Here is a 26,850-nt window from a genome sequence, read left to right on the forward strand (position 1 = left end):
TCATAAAGAGAAGTGCATAATTACAAGGCATGATAGATTCAAATTTTTACTAAGTGCTTTCGTTCCCCCAGCAGATGCTACTTTTTAGAATATTTGATAAATGTGGCTGTTAATAAAATTGGTAACGAGGCTACCAAGTTTTGGAGTTCTTTTCTATCTGTGCCATAAAATTGAGGACTTCGTAATAGTTCTGTTCTTACTTTCTAATTTTTTTCTCCAGTGCAAAATATGAGATTTGTTACCTCATGCCCATGGCTAAATGTCACATTTGTGCTTGGCCACAACTGTGTGCCTGAGGCAAGTGAAGATCCCTTCTGATTGCAGAATGCACATCACTACCCTGAACACAGTGAGCACCTTGGTGGCTTTCCTAGGTTGATGCAAGGAGGTTTTTTACCTCCTGGGCGGAAGGAAGGCTGTTCAGCTCAAGTTCAAGTTAAATCTAGAAAGACTCTGAGAGCAGAACCACAAGTGACAAAAGGCACAGATTGGACACTTGTCTGCTTCCCTCAAGTTTTGATGGGAAATGTAGGCATCCTGGTCTCGCAGCTTCGCTCTCTGACTGCTGTCCAGTGGACTTTTCAACTGTCACTTGTCCAACATTCCGCCAAGTTGCCTACATTTCCCATCAAAACTTGAGGGAAGCTGACAAGTGTCCAATCTGTGCCAAAACAAAAAGTCCTATAGATGATGCTCACAGAGCTGGGTTTCCTACCTTTCCCAGTTCAGAATGTATTTTTATAGGGCTCAAGGGGAAGGACATAGGAGGAAGTATTCTCTTGGTGGCAACAAAGTTAATACCATCCTTGCCAAAATGTGAAAAAGTAAAGGAATATATTCTATGATTCTGTTCCTCTCATAAAGAAATCTTGGGACTGTTTTGATGAAGTGTGACCAGTTTAACCGCCTGGGAGGAGAACAGTGCTGCAGCTGTGTTTTTGCATGCACAAAAAGCTGGTTATTCTTTCCTAAGTATCACTGACTGATGAAGCCTGTTGAGCCACCACAAACTAACGGTGGACAAACAATCTGTGTAAAGATTGGCGTCATGCTTGTGACGGCACGTAGGCCCACACCAGTGGCTGTTCAAGCATCCCTAATGTTTAACCTAAACTTGCTTTGCCCAATACATGATAAAAGTCCCTTTGTGTGTGCAGACACACACAGGCGTGCACACACACAAGCAGCTAATATAAAATAATTGTTTGCACGTTTGCCTTGTCTAATATATTTGAATATATTGTCTAATATATTTGAATAACAGAATTTTGGATAGTTAAAAAACTGTTCGCTTCCCCTTCACATGTGTACCAGTTCACCTGTTGCTTGTACCCTATTGACTTGTGTTTCATTTCCTGGTAATGCATTCATGACACACTATTGATCTCCCTTGTCTGTGGTATTTATTAGTCACTTAATATGTTTGCTACATGCCACAATGGGAACTTTACAAGATTAATAAAAATTTATGAACTTAATTACTAGATCGGCTCATGTCATTGCAAGCTTAGCGGCATAGTTATTGGCTCATGACCGCTCGATGATTGCTTGGCGTCATTCCAAACTCATAAAGCTGTCTGGGTTTATACTGCAAATGTCTTGATCAGAAACTCTTCTACACCAGAGGAAAGAAGGGTATCTGCCTCTGAATAGGTTGCCATGAGACTATGTCAGGTGGCTCCGCACTTTACACAGTAAAACTGATTGCTATGTGTATGTGCCACAAAACATGTGAAATGTGAATAACGAGCATGTTGTTTGGACCCATGCCCAGTTGTGGTACCTGGGAGCTTAAAGGCACACTTCACATACTTGCTGTTAAGCAGGTGAATATGCTGTTCCTACCTATCCCCACAAGGGGGTTGGGTGTGAGGATGGGGTTTAGTGAGCTCGCCCTTAGAGATCGAGTCCCTGTAGGTGGCCTTATTTTAAAAAGCCAATGGAGGAAGGCTGATTGCCAATCTTCAGAGTGTGGCTGGAGAGCTCCTAGAATTATAGCTGATCTTCAGGCCATAGAGATCAGTTCCCCTGTAGAAAATGTCAGTTTTGGAAGGTGGGCTGTATGGCATTATAGACTGCTATGCTCCATCCACTCCCCAAATGCTACCATTCCCAGGCTTCACCCCCAAATTCTCCAAGAATTTCCCAAACCAGAGCTGGCAACCCTAAAGGCTATAAAAATGGAATGTAGCCCTGCCTGCAGCCTCATCTCTCAAAACATATCTCCCTCCCTACTTTGTAGCATGTGCTACTGCTGGTTGCCTTTCCGGACCCCATGAATCTGATTGACTTTGATTCAGGTTTGTTTGTTTGCCTATTTCACTATGCAGGTTATAGAAGTGATTTGCTAAGGATCTAGCTAGTTTGGTGGTGATGGTAGAAAACCAGGTTGTAACCAGCAATTGCAGTGTGTGAGTAAAGCAGTGATTCTAAAACCATTAAGCCTTGAAGCATCAAATAAAAGGTGAAGGGCTTCTGACCCTGTTTAAACCGGAGCAAGAATACCTCTCGGGGCTATCATGATTCTTGACCCAAAGACCTCATGGCTAGGGAGAAGGGCTCTGGCATGCTCCCCTCAGCCCCTGCTGTGTTTGTCAAGAAGGAGTCTGAACAGTCCTGCAGTTTGTTCAGAGATTTTGAATCCAGACTCACCTGGTTGTTCAGGGATGCTTGAATAGATGAGACCTTACTCCTCTGCATCCTGCATCGTTATCACCCACAGTGTATTAGATCTGTTTGGTTAATTATTTTGCATGTTTCAGATCCCTCGTGTTTAATATAATAGTTACATCCAAAGAACTTGTGTTTGCTCTCTTTATTCAGTGGCCATCTGCAATGCAGCAGTTGGGTTTGCAGCAAAGGGTGTAGCTGCCCTGAGGTTTAAATCTGTTTTTCAGGCAGGGACTTTAATGTTGCAAATATTTGTAAATGCTTTTTTAAAAAAAGATGGTGGGGGTAGGTCTTCTCTGTCTTGTCTGCTTTGTATTGTTAAATTTCTTGAGGCAAATCAAGCAGCCCTCGGTGAACTTGGAAAATGTGAAACCACTGAATTGTCACCTGCTTGACTCATTTTGTCTTATTGGCTTTCTGTTTTGACTGCTTTGTACTTCGGCAATTTTGGACGTTTCTACCTAGAGATTTTCATGTGTCACTTCCACTCTCATTTTTACACTTGAACCCTGAAAGTAACGTATAACCTGTGGGTTTCCCACACAGTACAAGGGGAAAATAAGGAATACTTAAGGCATTGATCGCAGAACAAACTGTTTCTGTCTTTCTTGCCCACCCAGATAATGCTTTTCATGCTTCTGGTTTGAGGCTAAAGTGGGAGCTTCAGTGCATGTCTTGGCTCATGATGCCCATGTTTAAAATGGTGGCAAAGCAGCACTCTCCTTCTGTAAGATGTGAAAAGAAACCTTAGCAGAAGGTTATTTATTTCTTAAACCACTATGAACCTAATGGTGTACAACACGTTCTGCCTTGCAAATTCACCCAAACTTACCTGGAATCTGTTTCAGATGAACAGCAATTTCAATGAATATATTTCTGTTTTCTATAAATGTGAAAAATGGAAGCATGAAAAATGTAGCAACGGTTTAAGTACTGAACTTAAAAGATGCATCTCCAGTGGGGGAACATATTGATTATGCATCTTCTCCCACCTCCTCTTTTGAAAGAAATAAATGCTTTTAAATAATTGGTGGATGTGCATAGATTTTAAATGCTTTCTAAAACAGATGATGCAGACACCTTTGTCAGCTTGACAGGAAGGGCTGATTTTTGCATATGTTTTAAGATAGTAAATGTGTTATTAAATTCTACAGAATTGAATGTAAAATGTGTATTTTTTTGTTTTTCAGGTAAGAAATTGCATTCTGCTAAGCCGGGCTGCCTTTGGGACTTGACAGATGCTTCCACTTGGTTTTCATTTGTAAGCTGCCAAATGATGCAAAAAATGTTCTAGCTTGCAAAATTAGGGATCCTACTTGTAAGTATTGTTCTTTTAAAATAAAATGATCTGTGGAAACAGGGCTGTGGTGTACTAACTTAGTCTTAAGAGATGATGGGTCCTTTCTCCCCACTGCTAGAGCCCAAGTTACATTAATGATGAAAGCGAGATATCAAATGGGGAAAAATGGAATAAGCTATTGCTAGGAAAGTGGTATAGTCCATCCCCAAATGCTGTACTGTCACTTAAAGGCTCAGAATGCCTTACCACATGAGCCAAGTGTAACATTTAAGATCTGTTCGTGAAGACCATTGGTAAGGGAGCATTTCTGTTTTCAGAGATGCCTAATGATTCCAGTGTGCTCTTGAGAATTCACAACTTGACCATTCCTGGTCTAACGAGCATACCTTACCAGACGATGGCTGCTGAAGATCTTGATCATTTATTTATTTGACTAGTACCAATAATTACAAGACAACAAGTGCTGATTTTTTGCACTTTTCCAGTAGTATAAGAAGTGTGGGATGATCAGTGTGGCAGAGTGTTTGGAACACCAGACCAGGGTTAGGGAGATTGAGATTGAAAGTCCTGTTCACCATGGCAAAACTCACCAGGTGATCTTGGGCCAGTCATTCTCTCTCTCAGCCTCACTTATAAATGATGCTAGTTCTGTACGAAGTGCCATCAAGTCACAACTAACTTATGGTGGCCCCAGCAAGGGGCTTTCAAGGGAAGTGAGAAGCAGAGGTGGTTTGCCAGCATCTTCCTCTGCAGAGTCTTCCTCAGTGGTTTCCCATCCAAGTACTGACCCTGCTTTGCTTCCAAGGTCTGATGAGATTAGGCTATACCATGCCTAGTCCTATTACTACTATATAAATAGTGGCAACTTCCTGATTAAAAGTTAAATATGGCATAAAATCTGCATAAAATGTAACACATTAGCAATGATTAGCACAATGCAAACCTAAACAATGCTTTATTTTAAGGTGTCGATAATTAAGCATGTTTTCAGGCTGTTGGATGAGAAATCCATGTATTGGCTTGCTCAGAGATTTAGTGATAGCTGCAAACTAGGTAGATTTTCATTCACCTCTTCCTGGAGCCCAAAACATATTCAGGTAGCGTGTATTGTCAGTGGTGGGCGGAAGAAAACGGAGATACGCATGCAACGTTGAACAGCAACAGCCAGCAGATTTCCTACCCTCCTCCTCTTTTCTTCTTCCACCCAAAAGCTTTGAGGAGTTTATGACCTGTGAATGCCGGCAGCAATATCTATAAAGGTCCACTTCCATCTCTTACTTGTCCCATTGCCAGCTGTAAAAGGGAGAGTTGAAAGCTTGCTCCAACCATAAGAGGTGACTGTTTTTGGCACTGATGTATCCCTTCTCAATAAAAGCCACAAGCTGAGGTGTGGTTGTGTGTGTGGTTGTGTGTGTGTGTGTTTGTCTTGGTTCTGTTATTGGGCCTGCCTCTTTCCTTTCAAGTAGGCAGGCTGAGCTGTTGAAATGCTTCAAGCCCTGAGCTGAAGGACAAAGTGTGCGTCGATGGCACAAAACCACCATCTTGAGTGCATGTGTGTTTGTCCTTTCTGCCTGGTTCTGATGAAGTTCTGTAGGTTTTGAGTGGCTCTGTCTCCTTCTTTCCTCTCAGGGTCAAAAGCAGCTGTTTGTTATTAAGGCAGCACAGGGTAAAATACAAACTGTGAGGCGATTGACAGGCTAGTAGTGATGACCAGTCCTGTACCACGTTCATTAATCTGGCAGGATTTATGTTTGGCAAAAGGCTTTGCAAAAACAGGAGTGCAGCTGGGTCAGTGTTAACCAACTTCAGCATTTTCTTTTAATTAAAGGAAGGAAGAATGCACACTTGGTTGCATAGGGGAAACCAAGAATTAACTTTTTTTCCCAAGGAAAGACATTACAAATTTATGGTTCCATATTTTTTCCCCCTTTCGGTGGACAGCTGCCTCTAAGTTTTAGTAGCCCTATTTCTAAAGTGAGTAGCTAAGGGGGAATGGGTTCATTCTACTAAGTGGATAAGGCAGTTGGGAGGATAGCTGCTTGTGTTCATTCCCCTGCATCCCGGGGGAGAATGTCTTAGTTGACTCATATAAAAGTTGTTGACATTAAAGGCTACGCATAGGTTATGCAAACAAACAGAACAGTTGCATCTCCAGTTGTTAATGAAGCCAAAAAAAAAAAAATCAGGCTGGTTTAGAGATTATTTCAGTAGTAGAAATAACAGTAGCTGCTTTTTGACAGTGTGCTGGCTTTATAAATAGGCTATCCATTTGTCCAGTTCTGATTATGCTGCCCCTTTACCTGCTGGTGCTTAAATGACAGTGGAGGAAAAGGGACATCAGTTGATGTCATAATGTTCTAGGAATTCCACAAAATTCTATACTAAACCCATACAATTTCTAGGACTTTCTAAAACATTGTGATGTAATTTCCAGGTTTTCTGGAAGTGATGTTGCAATGCCATTCAACACCTCCTCTCCCTGTGCCCTGCCTATAAAAACTCCAGGGTTGAGGGCAGAGGCCTGGCAACCCTACTTACAAACAGTATGGCAGACAAGAATAGGAACTGGGCAGAGGTCAGACTTACAGTGTATATATTCAGTGGGTTTAGGTAGGAATGGCTCAAGTGATGATGAAGTATGATTCTCAAGAGTCATTTAGGCAAGCGTGGGAAGGACTGGTACGCAAAGTCAGGGAGCAGAGTGGATAACTAAGGCTTGTCAGCCGTCTCTGCCTGAGGTACCAGTCCATTTTGTGGGATGACATGTACCATCTGTCCGCATGGATTTAGCCCCAATAGCATGGCTTTTCCTATTCTGCTCTCTAGCATCTCTGGTGGCATGTTCGGGAGCATGATGCAAATCACATGTGCAATGGCTTGGTGCATAAAAAAGCCACTCTCCATTTGTCACCCACACAATCAAACATCTTCCTTAGGGCCAATGCTTATGGAGGCAACAGAGGTCAATATCAAATACAATATAGGGTTGTTTAAAATTGGCTCTCTTGTACTGTTTCTCTGTGCAGTGCTGTTTGTGTAGGTTACGCAACACAGAAAACCAATTCTCTGACAATTTTGCATGACCCTCCCCCATTAATTTTGATGGAATGTTCACACACTGCTAATTTCTTTTGTGGTGTATCCTTGTATTGCTGCTGCTAATTATTTCTCTGGCTTTCTTAACTGCAAATTGTTTTAAGATGTATTGAACAGCAAATGGAGGCTCCTCAGCTGAATCTAATACCGTGAGGAGTCCTGTTGAAATCTGCAGTTGTCCAAACTGAAGTTATCCATAAAAAGACCAGACATGACACAGATACCTGCAGTTCTTTATCTATTTATTCAGATTGGAGTATACCTGATAGATTTCAGTTGCAAAAATATCACACCCAATAACCAAATCAATGTGTTATCAGCAGTCAAGAAGTTGCTACTGCGGTGTAACGGTTCCTTGTAGATCAACTGCATTTCATAAGCTCCCATCCCACAACTAAAAGTGTATGAATTGGCCCATTGTGCGAACTAATGTGTCTGGAATCCTCTGAGATTTCTAAAACCTAAGAAGTTAATAACCTTGGACATCCTTGATTGTGTAAACAAGCATTCTGAAGCTTGGCAATTATGTATTTTTGTTTTGTTTTGCAACTGGATTTGTTTTAAGGCTTTAAATGTGGGTCAGATATATGATTGTTTTGTGACACCATCTTGTCAACCATATCATCTTGTACTCGATTCTGAATTAAATTAAACTCTTAACTGCAGTGTCTCACTTTGGAAGGTATCAAACCAATACATTATAAGAAATGTAATTTCTGATGTAATTTCTGATCAAGTGAAAATGGATGCTAATGTCCTAGGTATCAAATACATTATCTTCTTATATGCTTCTTTATCCAGTACCATAATTCACCTTTAAACTTTCCCATTAAGATTCAACAATTAAATGATTTTAAAGGGGAAAAGGTTTAAATTGCATGTGAATCATCTGCTTATTCTTGAGTCTATAAAGTCTAAATTAGATAGAAAGTAAGATCTGAATCAAGAGATAGACTAGCGGTTACTCAGCTATGAAGGGCATTAACTGGCTCCTGAAAATTCACAAGGAAGAATTAATTTAGTTGATTCTTAGGTATACTTTTATAATGTGGATGAACTCTGAAGTACTCCTGTAGTTCTATTAATCATGCCAGATAGGTGCTTTTAAAGACTTTACTGACTTTGTGATGGCTTGGTGATGGATCTGTGTCTCTGTATGCTTTTACTTTAGAAGTAAATATTCATGGATGTCCTCTTGATTGTCAAATTTCCCTTGCTTGGAAGAAAGCCCCACTGTGGTCAGAGTGCTACAGCTGTAACTGGTTGGTCAATCTCAGTGGAAGATGTTATTAAATACTAAGAGATGCTACTCTCACTCTTGGGAATGATGTGCACAGTCTCTGGATCATGCTTTCCCTGGACTGAATGGAGCACTGTAGTTTGGACAACCAGTCAGCAGCTGGAGAGAAGGGATTCAGAGTTACAACTGAGGAAGCAGCACCCTTTGCCTGTCCCTTCTCACCCTAAAATTTTCTACTTTGCTGCTTTGCATGTCAGTAGTAAATATATAGTTGGGAATCTAGTATTTGCTATTAAATGTGAGAAGAAATTATATGAGTCCTGTACAACATATGCACATACTGGGTCAAGACATATTGAGAGGTTGTGGGAGGAAATGCTCCAGTTTTGCCCTCCTCTTATCAGCCCAGTTGGTGCCAGCCTTGTGTGCTCACTTCCTGCTGGTGTAGTGTTTGCCCAGTAACTGGGACTAAGGTATTCCCAAAGTTCTGTCCCATTTGGGAGTTTAATCTAAATATCTCCTGTCAATGTTTGTGGTCTTTGATGGAGCATAGCCCTAGGAATATAAAGGCAATGGTCCTCCTATCTTCTCTCCCCTCTTCCAGTATGCCCTCCCCCAAGTGTCCGCAGAAATGGTTAGTTTTCCTTGTATATATATTTATGCTAAACATGATTTTCCAGTGCTGTCCCAACAGAAAGTCTTGTTCTTGATTTATACAAAGAGAGACATGTCAATATTGAAGGGTCAGAACCTTTGAGGGGTGTCATTGATATGGCGGGTATGAAATGGGGTGTATAAATGGAGAGGTGAAAGTAGGGACGTTCTGCAACCATTGGCACCTTCCACTGATATGTCACTGGATCCAACCCATGCAATGCAAAACAAATTCAGAGTAATTTAACAAATCTTGAAAATAAATTTTCAGTGGGCAAAAATTTCACTTTAGTTTTTGTTATGTTGAATCTAACATTATAATTAATATTAATTAACTCAAGGAATGCTCTCCTTACTGTGAAACAGTGGATTTATAGATGGTGAGGGATAGATTTTGATTACATGGAAGTTTTGCTATGTATTATTGTATCTTTTCATTAATGAATCAAGGGGAGGAAAAGCCGTAGTGTCTTTATAAAGGGATCAGGGATATATTAACATATAGCATGTTCAAATTTTGTATGGATTTTGTAACTTACATCTTTGTCCAATAGATTGTGGATATAATTTTTGGTTGTTGTGGGTTTTCCGGGCTGTATTGCCATGGTCTTGGCATTGTAGTTCCTGACGTTTCACCAGCAGTGTGACACACTGTGACATTGAGAGATCTCTGTCTTTTGGTGCTACACCTCTGAAGATGCCAGCCACAGCTGCTGGCGAAACGTCAGGAACTACAATGCCAAGACCACGGCAATACAGCCCGGAAAACCCACAACAACCATCGTTCTCCGGCCGTGAAAGCCTTCGACAATATAATTTTTGTTGGAGAGTGGCCTTTTCAAGCATGATCTTCACAGATTTTTCTTAGCCCTTAAAGCAAGTTTTTCTTGTGTGTTTAGCTTGTGCTCTGTTCAGTCAGACTAGCCGCAGAGTTTGTTTGCTCTTGTCATCTTTGATTTCAGGCATGTTGCTCCTGCTTTAAAACCTTTCCTGTTCCAGGATTGTTATAACTGAGTTACAACTGAGGCCAGTTCTTGCATAATGTAACTTAATAATTATGTCATCCAGTAATGTCACACCAGTCTGCCTGAGATGTTCACATCAAGAGTTATCTGATCCATATGGTCATTCCGTATAATGTTCAAAGTGGCTGTTGTAGTAAAGAAACTGGCAATTGGGGGCAGGATTATGGAGAACTGCATTAAGATTTAGCGCATTGTCTTGATATTGAAAAATCCATTGATTTTCAACCTGGTTTGTAAAATGAGAGTGATAGTCACTTGACTAACAGGGGTGTTTATAAGCAGGAATAAAGTATTGAAATGCTATTGCTTCTTGGGAGGCTTAAGGCTAGTAAAACAGCTGTTCCCCTCAATCCTGTCCAGTTCCTATTCTTACCACAGTTCTTGTCCCACATGACATTTGTGGGACAAATTGTCCATGCAGATCCCATGATCCCCAGAGTAGCATTCTTGGTGGTCATTCCTTTTTCACCAGCTGAAAAACTGGCTAGATCCAACTGTGTCTCTGACCTCCTTAAGCTGTTCATGCAAAGTGAAAATGAAGGCGCTACTGGTGCTATACCAGTCTTAGAATTGAAGCAGCCACCCAGTTTTATAATCCTGAGGAGCTGATTGTGAGGTTGCATAATGATGGAATCCGGATAAGTTAGAATAATTGTAATTGATTTATGGAAAACTCCTGTGATTTTATGGTTATAAGGATGAATGCGCAAGATCAATGTAACATATTGTCCTCTGTTAATCATATAGAGAAGCATTCTTCAACCTTTACAGACCCAAGGATTTTAATTTCAGGTGGCAGCATGGGTCAAGGAGCCACATGACAGCACAGTCATGTGATAGGAAAGGGAGGGGCTTTTCTGTACTAAAAAGGAGTCCTCTCCATCGTGGAGTGATCTTTTCTTGCTCTCCTGCTGTCTCCCCCAGCATGCAGTGAAAGTCAGGACATGTGGCACCTCAGCTCTTTACAGTCTGCAGCTGTGTCAAATTCATTGCTCGCCTTTACCGTGGTGAGGACTGCTCCAAACAGTTGCCACAGTAAATGTCTGTAGCTCATGGGCCTCAGAGGTCTTTGTGGGCTCTGGGGATAGTTTTGCTGCTTTCAGCCTCCAGTCTCTCTTTGCAGGTCTACATAGGTGTTCCAGGTCTCAGCAACCAATAGGAAGTGGTGTCTCCAAAAGGAAGCCATTTTGTTGGCAGGAGAACGATCAGCAGCAAGGTCTTTGTGTAGCCCAACATCATCTCAACAATGAACAAGTCAACAATGTAAATAATTGCCTGGATGTGGGCTGCCTCTCACTTGTTTAACATGTTATATTAATACTTATGCTTTGTTTCTGCTCTGTTTCACATTTCTGCAATACAAATCCTGTTGCATCATTTGGGTGCTTACTTACTCTGTGTAATCTGCCTTTAGTCTCAGTGAAAAAGGCAGACTATAAAAATGTAAATAAATGTACATAGTGTACTAGCAGAAGGTCCTTCCAAAATGTAGGAAAAATTAGAAGCTCTATAGGGAAATCTCAGCTGAGCAACTGGGATTGCTGTTGTGTAAAAGGAAGGAAAGGTGATTTTATCTCCTTGTCCTTCCTTACTCCAGCTCTTCTGACTTTCCTCCCCCGTGGGAATGATCTTTCTGGGAGTCAGAATCAGCTACAAGAACAGAGAAGAAAACTCTTTATTATGTTCATTGAGAGGTAGAATTAACACAAGAAAGTTTAAATTTGATTTGATGTAAAGTGAACAAGGAATTGTTTCATTTTCCTTATGGGGAAAGGCTAAAAGGTGTGGCACTTTATAGAACTTTTTAGAAAAAAGACTGTTGCAGTTGAGGTGGGGATGGCAGATGCTTACGTGTGATGTAAAATGAAAATGGATAGTGAACCTTTTCTCTTTATCTAATAGACTTGTCTGTTTCTTTTGTTATTAATTATAGCAATTACAAAAATGGAGTGTTTTGTAATTATCATAGTTAATAGGAAAATGAAACAAATTTCCCATCTAAACAGCATATAATGAAAAAAATGATTGTCATTTTGTTCTGGTTTCTTTTCTTATTGCAATCTTTGCCTTTATTGGTTTCGCTTTTAGAAGGAAGCCAGCATTTTGCTAATAAAAAGCATAGGGAGAGCACAGTGTTCCTTAGGGGGTGGAGGAGAGAGAGGCTCCGGGCTTTTGCAAATTGTAGCCGCTAGTATTGCATAAATGTGTGAGGCATTCCAGTCCTTTAGGATGTGGGGTGGCATTTTGCTTTCCTCTCAATGCCTGCCCTGCTTTGTCAGATTTTCCCTTGGAGCCCACTCTCCCTTTCTTGCCTACCACTCTCCAAATCTTATCCCCTGTCCAAGCAAATCTGCCTCAAGGTTCTCCTGTGGTCTGCCTGCCCAGATGCCTTACCCTTCATGTGCCACCAGACACCCTTGTCTGGTCAGTCAGCCTTCCTTGTTCTACTGTTCTGCAAGCTTAAATGGCTTCAATATACAATAAACAATGTAAAGATATATTGTCGAAGGCTTTCACGGCTGGAGAACGATGGTTGTTGTGGATTTTCTGGGCTGTATAGCCATGGTCTTGGCATTGTAGTTCCTGACGTTTCGCCAGCAGCTGTGGCTGGCATCTTCAGAGGTGTAGCACCAAAAGACAGAGATCTCTCAGTGTCACAGTGTGGAGAAGATGTTGGCAGGTAATTTATATCTACTTAGGAAAATGGGTTTGGGCTGAGTCATCCTGTAGGAGTTTCCCAGGGTGTGGAATGCTAATGGAGGGAGGCGTCCGTGGAGATTCTTTTGCATATGGATTGGTGCTTGATATGCTAATCTTCTCTGCAGGGCTATTGTGGGATGTGGAGTATTTTGTTAGCCTGGTGTTTTGCAGGGCTGGAAGCCATGCTCTATTCATTCTTAAAGTCTCTTCTTTCCTATTGAAATTGTGTTTATGCTTATGAATTTCAAGGGCTTCCCTGTGCAATCTGACGAAGTAGTTGGAAGTGTTGTCAAGTATTTTAGTGTCCTGGAATAGGATACTGTGTCCTGTTTGAGTTAGGCTATGTTCAGCCACTGCTGATTTTTCTGGATGGCCAAGTCTGCAGTGTCTTTCATGTTCTTTTATTCTTGTCTGGATGCTATGCTTTGTGGTCCCAATGTAAACTTGTCTACAGCTGCAGGGTATACTGTATACTCCTGCAGAGGTGAGGGGGTCTCTACTGTCTTTTGCTGAACGTAGCATGTGTTGTATTTTTCTGGTGGGTCTGAATACTGTTTGTAGGCTGTGCTTTTACAATGTAAACTACAGAAAAAAATAACTACTTTTACTTTTTTGCAAATCTTTACATTACTGGTCACAGGTAGTATTGGATAACACTGCTGAAATACTTGAATTTAAAAAAAAAATCACAGAATATTCAGAAGAGGACTACCAAGCAGCTGGGACCAGCATGTCTGTTCCAGAGTCACAAATAAGGTCCAAAACCAGTTATTTTCATACTTTTTGTGGTTTGGAATTTTCACTACACAGACCCCTAGTAATTAACCAAGGAATTAAAAATTATTCTCTTGTGTTGTATTAGGCAGAAAAAGTGAGATCTAGCTATTTTTTTTTGCAAGTATTAGTCTTGAATAAGGTAAAACTCATATGCATTAAAGGAATAATTTTAAAAGCCTCTGAGTTTTGTTGAGTGCTGCCATGTGCCTGTCCCATATATTTTGTTTCTTGTTCAGGAATTTAGGCATAGAATCATAGGGTTGGAAGGGACCTCTGGGATCATCCAGACCCCTGCACAATGCAGGAAATTCACAAATCCCTCCCCCCGCAAGAGCAGATTAGAGTGATACCATCATTTCACATGATCTGGACACTATGCTTCTGTGGCTATAGCCCAAAACCACATTTGCCTTTTTATCTATTTCATCACACTGCTGACTCATGGTCAGTGTATCGTCTTAAGACCCCTAGATCCTTTTCACATATTCTGTATGAGTAGTGAGATGACTGGGTGTCCAGTCCCTTCAGATCCCAAATTAATTAGGTTGGGTTTTTTTAAAAATGCAGTTGATGGGACTGATCTTCAGTTCATTATAATTCTGTTAATGGCAGCTAAGATGCCCATTGAGGCCCATGATAGGGTAACACAGCCCCTGTTAACTGCAGACTGTTTTAATTGAGTTTTGAAAGTTGCTTTGACTAAGCCAATACATTGTAGCAAGAGTTAGGCCCCTTTCACACTTACGGTTTAAAGCGCCATTTCTGAGCAGTTGCCACTATCACAATGGCTTTGGTTTGACACCCACTCTTTTCACACTGTCAGCCACAGTTTCAATTTGGCATTTTTCATTTTAGACTGGCTTTGAAGCCTCGGTGCAGTTTCAGGCTTTCAGGGCTTTGCAATAGACATCATACTTTTTTTTTAAAAAAAACTTTGAACATGTGTATAAACGTTGCAATGTTGGAACCCATTCCCCACCCCCTTTTGCTGCTTGGGCTGCCCCTGCCCACTGGAGAGGCAATTGGTGGCAGAGTTCTGGGGGAAAACATGTACTGCTCTATTTTTTTAAAAAGCCAAGCCAGGAAAGGGTTAAAATACTGCTGCTTTGCTGCCCTTTTTAAATTGGCTGTGCAAAACCCTCTCGCAAAAGACATGGAGAGGGGAAGAAAAGCAGCCGTTTAACCCTTACCTGGCTTTTAAAGCCAGTAGAAGTTAGGAGTAGCGTTTCAGCACTTTGCTAACTTTGAAAAATAAAAATAAAAGAGTGTGTTCATTCCACTGCGGGAGGAAGAGGAAAGCCATTCCAGTGCTTCTTATTACATTTGGTTTCAGCCACTGGTCTGGCTTCCTTGGGAGAAGTCTGATCAAAGTGTGTGTGTGGGAGGGAGAGATCTTGGGGCTTTCGTAGAGGAGCTGGGGTCAGATTGCTCAGGAAAGGAAGGAGAGAGAAGCCCAGGAGCTGAGAAGAGAAGGAAGGGAAGAGAGTGAGGTAAGAGAGACATGCCCCCCCCCCAGACACAGGTTCAGGGCAGCAAAAGAGAGAGAGAAAAGGCTAAAAGTTTCCTGCCTGCAGGCTCGCTTGAAAGAGCTAACGGTCCCAGCTCCAGCACTACTGTGGGGGTGAGATCCCCCAGCAGACTAGTTAGTTTCTTCTCTTCCCCTTGCCCTTTCCACCTCCCCCTCCCCAGTGCCCACCATTGTCTCTTTCTTGTTCCCCCCCATCCCTTGATTGTTGCCTGCCTAGTCACAATCGCTGCTGGCAGACAACCTCGTCTCATCTCTCTGTCCAAAGCGACCAAGGAAAGAGAGAGAGAGAGAGAGAGAGAGAGAGAGAGAGAAATAAATGGGCATGGCCTTTTTGAAAACCGTTTTTGCGTTGTGTCTCTTGGAGAGTTGGTTGGTTGTGGAGCCTTCCCTATGTCGGAGAGAGGGATAGGTGGGGAAGACGATTTCTTTTTTAACAGCTCTGTTTTTTTAAAAAAGGGCTCAAGGAAACCCCAGACCACTCAGCACGACCCTCAGAATTTAACCCTTCCCCCCAACTATTTGTCCACTTAAAATTACCACGTGTGCACACGAACACACTCTCACACACTCACACTCAAGCAATTAAAGATTTGGGTAGCAGTACCTGGAGAGTACCTGGCACAGCTGAGCCACAGCAGCTCCGGGATGAACCCCACTCCACTCAGCCCAGGGAGGGCTATGGAACAGGAGAGCTCCTGGCACAGCTGAGCCACAGCAGCTCCGGGATGAACCCCACTCCACTCAGCCCAGGGAGGGCTATGGAACAGGAGAGCTCCTGGCACAGCTGAGCCACAGCAGCTCCGGGATGAACCCTGCTCCACTCAGCCCAGGGAGGGCTATGGAACAGGAGAGCTCCTGGCACAGCTGAGCTGACCCAGCAGCCTTATGACCCTTGGCTCGCTTTAAAGAAAAAAATGGTGGAAAAGGAGTTCAGAGAGCTGAGTTTGGTGGGAGTGGTTAATTCTGCACAGACCAATCAGCTCCCAGGGAAAAGGAGAGGGGAAGAAGAGAAGCAAAAGTGTTCTCGCTGACATTGATCGCGCTGGCCACGTCTGGCCAGTGGATTTAAATTAAATTCACGGTATGTTTGCAGGGAGAAAAATTGGGGATGCCCCGGACAAAGAACGGTGCTGCATCCCGTGACTACCTTGCTAGTATGAGACTCTTGCAAACATGAGATGGGAAACAGGTACTGAGACGATTAAAAGACCAAGTGTGAAAGGGGCCTTAGGAAGGTAAATTTATTAGAAGGATTTGTTGGATAGTGGACAGTGTTTATTATGCTCTGTCCATCCTTAGGTATTTTTTAACAGGGTGAAATTACATTTTTAATTTTCATAGCATTTGCTCTATATATGTGTTGGATGGTGCATTTCTATTTTGTAGCAATATTTATAAATCCCATTGCTGCTACAAACACACAGATGACCATCTGTGCTTGTTGTCAACGGACAGTCATCTTAGCTATGTGGAACTGTGGCTCAGTTCAAACAGCATGTCAAGCCTTGGTTTGTACTAACTGGATTTCAGAATCCAAACCGTGGTTTACAGCTGCTTGTTTGCTTCTGTTTTCTATCCACTCAGTGCTTCTGCTTGTAGGTACTGTGGAGGCAGAATAATAGCTAGGGTTTCTAAGATTCAGGGGAAGTCCTGGTCATCCCATGGGCTTCGGAGCTGAGCCTGGAGTTGCTGATGTGCCACTGTACATTCGGTACAATGTACAATGGGGAAATTTATTTATTATTTATTTATTTGTTTGTTTCAATTTCTATTCCACCCTCCTCACACCAGCAGACTCAGGGCAGATTACATTCCATAAAAACATTACAATAAAGCTTGCATTTAACGATTTAAAACAATAGCAAACAATACAATATAAATATTTAAAAAGTACAAGAAAGCAGCACAGAAGTAATTAATCAAACTGCCACCCAATCGTCACTTTAAAAGTTACTTTAAAAGACCATGTACTCGTCTCTGGACCCTGGATTATCGCCCCCAACCAAAATTATGCTTTCTTTTCCTTGAATTAGCATGAAGTCTGAATTGAACCATTGTGGTGCAATAAGGCACTGCTTATTAAACTTCCAAGAAAATGTTGACTTGAAGGTAGAAGAGAGTAGAAGTTTTGCCTTAGAATGTTGCAAGTGTGTGGTTTGATGTTAAGGAAAGGTATTGCTAAATGAGGATATAACCATTATGGCCTTCTGTGTTTGTATTTTTTATGCCAAACTTCCTTATTCTGTAACAATCAGATGTTTTGCTTGTGTGAAACATGCTTATTTAACACTCTGATACATGCTTATCCAAATACCCAGTGGGTGGCAGTGTACTAGCTATGGAAGAATATTCAGAATCTTCTTTCCATTCCCCCCTCCTTTTGGGTGGCTATTCTGAGGCTAGTTTCCATGGTGATCTCTGCAGCTTTGATGGTTGTGGGGATGGTGGGGGAATAGTTCATTAAAAAAGCTTTTTTACCCCCTGAAGGTCTGTTAAAGGAAGGTGGATGATCAATATTGGATTGGAGGAAAACACAGAAAACGTTCTGTTTATCTTAGTATGCCATGATCCACTGTCTCACCCCTAACACAGCTTGAGAGACTGATTTTTAAGTTACATAAGTAAATGTGGGATACCATGATTTATTATTAACTAGCCCAGCTGTTTATATATCTGCGTTTTTAATAATTAGTCTGAAACAGTGTGGCTGACTGAATAGAATGTTGATTGGGCTTGGGTTTGGATTTAGCCATGGCCATCTGTTATCTGCCAGCCCCTGTCCCATATTCTAGAGAATGAGATATATGCTGCCCCACAATATAGAGGTGTTGGTGAGGATATTGCGCGGGGGGGGGGGGGATCGCCATAATAGTTATTTTAATTTCCTCCTTACAGATTTTGTTTTGATTTTTAAAAATGTCATCCATCTTCTTTAGATTATGTTTCTTGGTCTCTACTTGCCTTTTAACACCTGCTCTTCCCCCTTGCACTACACTTTCTCTAAAAAGTACAGTTATTTTTGAATTTTGTGTTCTCATTCATATCGATGTATTGGGTGAACAGTTTGGTTCCTGTTACAGAAGCATATTTGTTGGCGCTGTAAGGCATTAATTTATTATCACTCTTCCCAAAATAGTCATTTTTGCACACAGCAGTATGCTCTGAATAAAATGCCCAGCAACTGGAATTAATACCTTCCTGTAACCATTCAGCTTATTTGTTGCATTCATTCCAAAGCAAACAGGACTACATAATACAGACTGGGCAATGGAACTCCATCATATCCTTGCTTTCTTTATTTATACTTTTTTTTTTTGCCCACCAAGTACTTTTGAGAATTAAGATTTTTAAAAATATAAAAGTATAAAAAGAACCTAGAGACTGTAAATAGCCAGTAGAAGTATGCAATTCAGTTTATTCAGCTTTTACTATGGTTACTGACCTATATAGCTTATATGGTCACTTTAAAAAATATATGTAATGATCCCAGCAGAATAAATGTTGAAGGCAATACTACACATGAATTTTTTTTTAAAAAAAGAACAGTCATCAATGTAAACCTTCAGGTAGCACAACTGGTCCAGAGCAAAATTGAAAAACAAGCTCTGCAAAACCCTGTTAAGATCAACCAGAAGAACACAAATAATTTTTCAAACTGTTGAGTTCTCTGCAACTGTTCATCAGTCTGGATGTTTGGGGGGTGGGGACAGGGATGAAATAAAGAGTTTTCATATAATCTTTATGTTTTTCTCCATATTGTGTAAAATGCTAAGTAGATTTTGGTAGGTGCTGGGGGAAGTGGGTGTAAGTTTGTACCTTTGAGGAGGATTGGAAAAGATTGAGGAGGATTGGAAAAGATTCCCTCCCCAAGGAATTCTGAGAAATGTGGGGTGAAATATTTTGCAGATGCCACGGAGGCCAAGCTATCTACTGTCAGAATTAAGGTCATTGGAAAAGCATCCAAAAGTTCTAGGTTAGAGTGAGACCTCCAACTTGACTCTGGAGAGCTGGCATAAGATTTCCTAAATCTGGATTTTAATTAATATCTTCTATTGCTTTGTTTTTATTACTTTTATGAGCCACTGTGGACAAGTTCCTGATGAGGCAGCAAATTTTTTCTAAGGGAAAAAAACCCCAGCTCTACCCCAACTACATGACTTCACTTCAGAGTCCTATATGACCCTGGATTATCAGGACCCATTTCAATATGAGTTCAGTCGCTCAAATGGGTCCTATGCCTGGAGAGAGATAGGGAGAATGTTAATTGTGGAGTCAAAGTGGCTTAAACTGTTTCTTCTAAAAACCCAGAGATGTTACCAGATAACAAATCTTATTTCATCCATACGATGGAATGTGGGGTGGAACAAGTGGACACAGTTTCTTCCCAGAAGCTTTTGCTGATTGACACTCAAATACCCATAGCAAGCTGCACCCCTCTGTGAACTATTTAAGCTGGTTAAAGGTTCTGAATAGAGATAGGCACGAACAAAAAAAAACCCCGAAGATGATGTTCGTTGTTCGTTGCCATCCACGAACAGAAACTCATGAACAACCACGAACATAGTCCTGTTCACGAACATGTTCGTGGTTGGCTGTTCGTGGGGGCCAGCAGGCTCTCCTCCAGCCATCATCCAAGTCAAGATCCCTACTTAACCACTCCCAGAAATGTGACCTGAGCAGGCAGCAGTAAAGGTATCAGTAATAAATAATAGCTTGGCCCCAGAGCCTGAGAGCAGCCCTGGAACTTGAAGGGGTAGATCCCTACCGCACCACTCCCAGAAACCTTACCTGAGCAGGCAGCAGGAAAGGTACTAATAATAAATAATAGCTTGGCCCAGAGCCTGGCAGCATCCCTGGAACATGAAGGGGTAGATCCCTATCCCACCACACACAAAGAAAATTCAAGCTCCAATGCACTTTCTCTATCAAAATGCCAACAGCAACCCTTTCCCTCTCCACTGTCTGCAACTAAGCCAGAGCTGGGAGCCCCCCTCCCCCCTGCTCTTTTCTCCCTTGTAACAAATTTGGAGCTCTACATTTGAAAGGAAGACCTGCCTATCAAGCTAAATTGGGCTTAGATTGGGGTTTCCAGAGCAACAGCAGGAGTTCAGACAGAGTTCAGACAATGCCTGCCTAAGTTGCCAAGGGAATTGATTGCAGGTGCCAGACTGTCTGGCTTGACAAACGGCAATGAACAGCAACCAACAAGGCTTGCAATGGCCACCTGTTCATTTAGAATGGGGCCTCACAAACAGCTTGTTCACAAACAGCAAATTGGGCTGTTTGTAGCTTTTTTTTCATATTGCTGTTTGTGCTGATCTCTAGTCCTGAATACCATTGATAAGATCAGAGTATCCATTTGAAGCAGTGGATATAATAATTCTCCTAAACTGTGAAACTATTCTTTCAACAGTAATGCAAACATGTAAAATAGGCTAATGCAGACCCCAATTAGCACTATTATTGACCAGTAGAACCTCATTCTTGTCTGGATTGGGCTTATGTTTGCAGGTCTGCATTTTACTCATTAGCACACTCAGACTTTGGCACAAACTCCAACCTTTTGGGAACTGTTTTAGGTCCTCTCATATCGATCCAGTTACATTTGGTGTGCAACACAAAGCCAACCCTTTGCCCAAAGCCTGTTGACTGGTGTGTTGATGTGGCATTTCCATGTCTGTCACCTTGCAGCCACACTTTGAATTTCTCCCTTAGTTAATTGCTGTTTTAGATGTTGTAAAATACCTTTTCCATCTGGCTACTTTACTTTACAGACAACGTGAATATCTTTCCCACCTAATCACTCCAGAGATAAACAAATTTTGTATATCACTCCTGGTAATTGGTTGTCTCATGCAGTATTTGGCTAGCAACATTATTGGGTAAAGAGACTTTTATGCTAATACAAGGGAAGAAATGGAAGTTATTACTATTGTAACAGGCTTTCTGGAGGAAGCTGAAAACATGTCTTTTGGAAGGAGCTCAATGATTGAATGGACTGGTGGCTGTTGTGTTTGTTCACTTTATGATGTACATTTTTGTTAGTTTTTGATCATGCAGCAACTGTAGATAAATACAAAATAGCAATTAACAAACTAAACAAAATCCAGTTGGTTGAAACACTGGCTAAAATCAAACATGAATTACGACACATCTTTGCACTTATTCTGAGGAAGTAATAAAAACAAGATGTAAGTCCTGGCTTGTGAGGAGACCTACAGATCCAGAAGCCGGTGGCCAGAAAAAAACCAGCACCGCTCAAAATCTTCATACCTGCTCTATATTTCATGCTGGATCCTTACAAGGCAGAGCTTGAAGATCATGGCTCAAGGTGTCCAGCTTGATGGTGTTCTGTTTTACTTCGTGCTACTTTTGATGGTCCTAATTTAAGATACAATGTGACTTTTGTTTGAGGAGAGGGGCTGCAACACAGACCTTATGATCTGTATGCAGAAGCTTATACAAGGCATGTAGCTTGGCATTTGGGTCCAGTTCTTGGTATTGCCCGTTTATTTTCAAACATGTGCTGAGACTTTTAATTTTTCTTGATTGTAGGCCCTGGGTGGTAGGCCTAGAGATACAAAATCCTGGGTCACCAACCTCAAGGGAAGGACTGAAGTCCTTCCAGAATTACAACAGATCTCCAGTCTTCAGAGATCAGTTGCCCTGGTGGAATTGGCAACTTTAATGGGCAAACTATGGTATCACATCCCCATGGATCCCCACCCCCCTTCCCAAACTCTGCTTTCCCCAGTCACCACCCATAAATCTCCAGGAAATTCCCAAGCTGGAACTGGCAACCCCACCTGAAGATGCTGATCACCTTGAAGTCCCAGGCAAATTCTTACTGGGGACAGGCAGAAAAGTGGGTGTATAGAATGTGAGAGAAAGTGTGTTTTTTTTTCGTTAAAGGAGAAGAGCTGAGTAACATCTAAAATCTCTTAGACTGATTAGGCTGGGAGAATGTGACTAGCCTAAGATGATCCAGTGAGTCTTTCAGCTGAGCTCTGAGGACTTGAACTCAGTCTTCTTGCTCTTTCTGACACTTCAGTCACTCCAGCCCCCTCAACTACATTGTATGTTAATGTAATTTTTTGCCTCTTACTTATCATAAGAGGAAGAGCTAAGTCACAGAGAGTAAGGGAAGGCAGCTCCTTCCACTGATGGCTTCTTTGGCTTAAGTGGCTCAGGGAAAGGCTGAACCTCAACAACAAACCCTTAAGTTATTAACATTGGGGGCTGAGAAAGCTGGCTCTTGATATGTCCCTGTAATGCCGATTTCTTGCTGTGGGGGGACATTCAGAGACAAGAAACAGAGCGTATACACTTTCATTTTTACCCCACATTTGAAGGTAGGTAGTAGGCCTGATTTCTTTACTGGCAGTGGGGCATATTCCTCTCAGTCAGTGTGAAGTAGCCTTGGAAGGAATTTTTGCAACCCACAGTGACTCTTAGCAGCCTTGACTGCCAACAGCCCGAGCAGACAATACTTGGCCCGAGCAGACAATACTTGGCTATATGGAACAGTGATTTGACTTAATACAAGCCAGCTTCATGTCTTCATAAGTCTTTCAGGTGGCCATATTCCAACATAAAAACTTGAACTTGTTCTTGGAGTACATTGAGATGTAAGTAGCAAGCAGATATTGTAACTGCTGTGGGGGAATAGTTGCCCAGCATCAACCTGGAACGTCTGCTGGGTGTAAAATTCAGATTAGCTGTGAACTAACATGAGTGCTTTTAAGGGCACTGGTCTCCGTTTGCTGCAATGTGAAATTGCTGTGAATGCTAATATTGTTAATATTTCAGCATACTGTTTTTGTGTCCATAGCACCTGTAGCATGTGTGGTAGCAATCTTCTCCACTCAGAAAATTTAAGTAGTTCTCTCAGTTCATCTCTCATGGCCTGAGCTGGAGTCTATTTATCCCACAAAGAATGCCTCACTGACAGGGCTGTTTTGACCCATACGTGTAAAGAAGAAATTGTGAAACATTTTCTCTTTTTGTCAGTATTTTGTGGAAGATGAAAGGAAATGGCAGGATAAGCAGAAGTTCCCCGAGCCTAAGTAAAAGCTGTCTCCTCCTCTCTTCAAAGTGAAGCTAATTTAATATCTGAACCTTTGCTCTGTTATGTTAAATTACATTTCATGCATCTCCAGCTGCAAAATGGATCTGATTCAGTTCACCTATGTGACACCTTGGGTGTTTTTTTTTTTGTACCAGTGTTGGCAATGCCTATGACTGGCCATTTATGCTTTTATTTTTAATCCAAATACTGAAATTGCTCAGGAATTAGGGAATGAATTCCCTTTGTAGCTTGTAATGCTTACAGCAGAGGAGATGTAGCCAATTGCCAGAGATGGTAAAGTGTCATTTCTGACCTCTCTTCTGATATGGAAGAGGGAGCAAGACAAAATATTAGCAAACATTAGACAAATAATTGTAATGGTGTTGGCCAAAAATGGAGCTGTAGTTAATTTTTTTCTAGTTAAGTACATTCCAAATTTAGCCTTCCATAGTATTTTCTGTTATTCATGCTTGCTGTATGGTCCCATGGCAGCTGAGAGACATATCCTTGCTGAGGGAACAGCGAGGTTCCACACCCTTAGTAAAAAATGAAGCAGTAAAATGTTGCTGTACCGGTTCAAGCAATCAAGGAGCCATTCCATTGCTGTGAACCGTTAATATGGGCGCTCTTAAAGCATCATGCTGTAGCTAAAATTGGAAATAAAATGTGGGATAATGGAGAGACCCTTTAGACTCTCACATTGGCCTGTCTTTTCCTGGCAGCTGTAAAGGATTTTGAGGTTCTCTGCATTAGCGAGTCTGAATATTCAGTAGATTGAAAGGCTACATTTCATATGACCAATAGAACTGCCTTTTGTTTATATGATGCAAACTGTGCAGGGATTTGTTAAAACATAAAGCCCTTCTTTTTCAGGCTAGGATTGCCAGCTCCAGGTTGGGAAATTCCTGGAGATTTGGGGGTTTGGAGCCTAGATAGAAGAGGGTTTAGGGAAGGGAGGGATCTCAGTGGGGTATAATGCGGCAGGGGTCCACACTCCAAAATAGCCATTTTCTTCAGGGGAACTGATCTCTTTGGCCAGGTGACCAGTTGAAATTTTAGGAGATCTCCAGCCACCTCCTGGAGGTTGGTAACCCTATTGTTGATACAGTTTTAATTTATAGTTGTGGACATGGACAGTGCCATCTTAAGCATGTAAGAGGCACATTGAGTTCAATGGAGGGTATTACCTGGGAACTGTTTTTAGCAGGATTTGAATCCTGTGGCACCTTAGAGACCCACAAGATATTCAGGGTGTAAAATTTTGAGACTGGCGCTCCCTTCTTCAGACACGGGATTGTGTTTAAGATTGCATCCTAAGAATACTGTTGGTTTAGGTTCATAAATACAGTGTTTGGGGTTGTCTTTATTTTCAGGTTTCTAGTATCGAAAGAATCATGGCACAGTAGCAGTATGTTTCTGTGCATTAGAACTTCTGTCATCATGACACACAGAAAGTATAGAGGCCCAGAAAAAAAATGAGTCCAGAGCAAGAAAAGGGCAGAAGAGTTGAATCAAATGCATGAAAAGGGATGTGTAAAGGCCCAGCATAATGATGTCCACTCCTGAGCGTTCTGTGGAAGCAAGGATGAATGCTGTAGTCCATTCTGATCAGCACCCTTCCCTGATCACAAATTGTCATAAGTTGGCTAGTTTTGGTCTCCACGTTGATATGTATACCAAATTAGTTGCAGCGCTTTGAGAGTGGCCATATTGATTTTGATTTCAACAGTGTCTGAGAAGCCCTTTCTTGAACTATTTGTGTCTACTTAAGTTGTGTATGTCTGGATGTTTAAGGCAGTTTACAAGAATCAATAACATTCTACAATACCTAAGAGTACAGCATTACAATGAAACAATCAAGCAACAAATCCAGAACAATACATTTTCAAATGATTAATCAAACCTGTGAGGAATAACAAGAAAAGTTTTGTAGCCCTTGTGAAATGAAATCAAAGAAAGTTCTTTGTAGACTTCAAACTGGGTTTTTTGAGGGGAGGGGGTTGTAGTGTTTAATACTTGATTCTCTTTTGGTGTTTGGTGCTTTGCTCAGTTGTGTTTGTTGGTATACATTGAGTAACTTGCTATAAATATAGAAGTCTCATAGTCTCATACAGTATAACAGACTTCCCTGAGTGGTGAAAAACCTAGGAGTTGGGTCGCCATAAATTGGCTGGAAATTGACGAGGGGGAAATACTATAGAATTCTTTGCCTGAGAGAGCGTTTAAAGTATCCATATCTGTATTATCCATACAGACATATCCATATCTGTTCAAATGTGGAACCATATGGATTCTACAACATACAGCATGACCACTAGCCCAGATTCACATTTCCCATGAAGATAGTGTAAATCCCTCAGAGCCCTTTCCCATTGCCGCTGCTTAAAGTCCAGCTAAACTTGGAAGATTGCTCTGTGTTTGTCTCAACACTGCAAATCTTCTGTGTCAATCTCTCTCTCTTTTTAAATAGGAACTAAATTGCCACTGGAGAGAGGTTCCAGACATTAAAAACTATTGAAGTCTTTTTTGATATAACTCAAGTTCATTCCTCAAGCCAGTAATATAAAGCCATATTTATGCTCCCATTCATGCCAGCCATGAGAGCTAAATGTTTATTTACAGGACAGGTTATTATTTAGTCATTCCTAAACTCTACCTAGATTGTGAAAGCTGAATTCTATATTCAGATAACATCTCTCATTTTCAGATACATTAAAAAAGTCAAATCTTTCTGCTGGGAGGATTAGTAAGACTTAATTTTTAAAAATTGTGACCGTCATCTCTAGAGAAAGAAAAGCCCAACACTTCTGCTTTTGAACTCTTTTCTGGACTTATCTTTAAATAAAGCTTACCTTATTCATAGCTATCATTGCTTGACGAAGCATGTACCTCTTTTTTTTAATGTGCTGATTCATGTTTGGCTGGTTGTCAAAACAATATTTGTCATCCATGGTAATGTAGCTGGTGACATTGCTGATGAAAAACTGAGAATGCTTCTATTTAAAATGTTCCAAAATTTGAAGGGAAAGGAATGAAACAATAATTAAGTCATCATGGGAGGGGGGATCTGTTTTTGATTTCTAGGCATTGTGTAGAGAGTACAGACTGGCAAAAATGTTGTCTTTTCCCAGAAAAAAGGACATATGGTAAAATGCCTCAAGAAATTTTTAGTTATTTATGAACTGCCTATTAAATAACTAGAAATGGGAATGATCCATGAAGGGCAGAAAACTTCAGAAAGTAAAATAGTTGGATCCAAACTCGGATTTCTGTGTGAACCTAGCTCCCTGCTCCAATCTCCCATGTTCATAAGTTTCATGGGAACAAAGGCTATGATGTGTACAGCTTGTACATGTAAAGGCTCTTTATGCTCTTGGTTTTCGCTGGGATACAGATTGGTTTTACAGAACTTGCACTTGTGAATGTTGTGTGCCTGTAAACTCTGTGCACATAAGGTCAGCCACTGCATGGAAGCTAGGGTGGGGACACTGTGAATTATTGGACTCAGTCTCCCCATATTCAGTATATGTGGTTCCACAGGTGCCTTGAACACTGTGTACAATTCTAGTGGCCATGTCTCAAAAAATGATGATCAGAAAAGTTGTCAGAGGGATGGAGTGCTTTTCAGTATGAGATAGCATTGCCAAAAAGCTGACTGGTGGAAAGTTGCATCCCTGCGCTTTCAGGTAGAAGACCCTCTCTAGGCCCCTTCCCCCAAAAGAAACTAAGCAGTTGAAAGGAGTTTGCTTTCCCTTTCCTAAATGAACTATGACTTAGTATGAACTTATGGAG

The 26,850-nt window shown here is 41.3% G+C and overlaps 1 protein-coding gene and 1 non-coding gene across 21 annotated transcripts in view; both read left to right on the plus strand.

Annotated features, from left to right (window-relative positions):
* MAGI1 (membrane associated guanylate kinase, WW and PDZ domain containing 1) overlaps positions 1–26,850 on the plus strand; it is a 592,830-nt gene that overhangs the window by 221,772 nt on the left and 344,208 nt on the right. The window lies entirely within an intron of this gene.
* LOC129329497 (small nucleolar RNA SNORA5) lies at positions 10,956–11,090 on the plus strand. Its single transcript, XR_008596985.1, has one exon. It is a non-coding gene; the product is annotated as a small nucleolar RNA SNORA5 (small nucleolar RNA).

Source organism: Eublepharis macularius, chromosome 4 (assembly GCF_028583425.1).
Source record: "Eublepharis macularius isolate TG4126 chromosome 4, MPM_Emac_v1.0, whole genome shotgun sequence".
Lineage (NCBI taxonomy): Eukaryota > Metazoa > Chordata > Lepidosauria > Squamata > Eublepharidae > Eublepharis > Eublepharis macularius.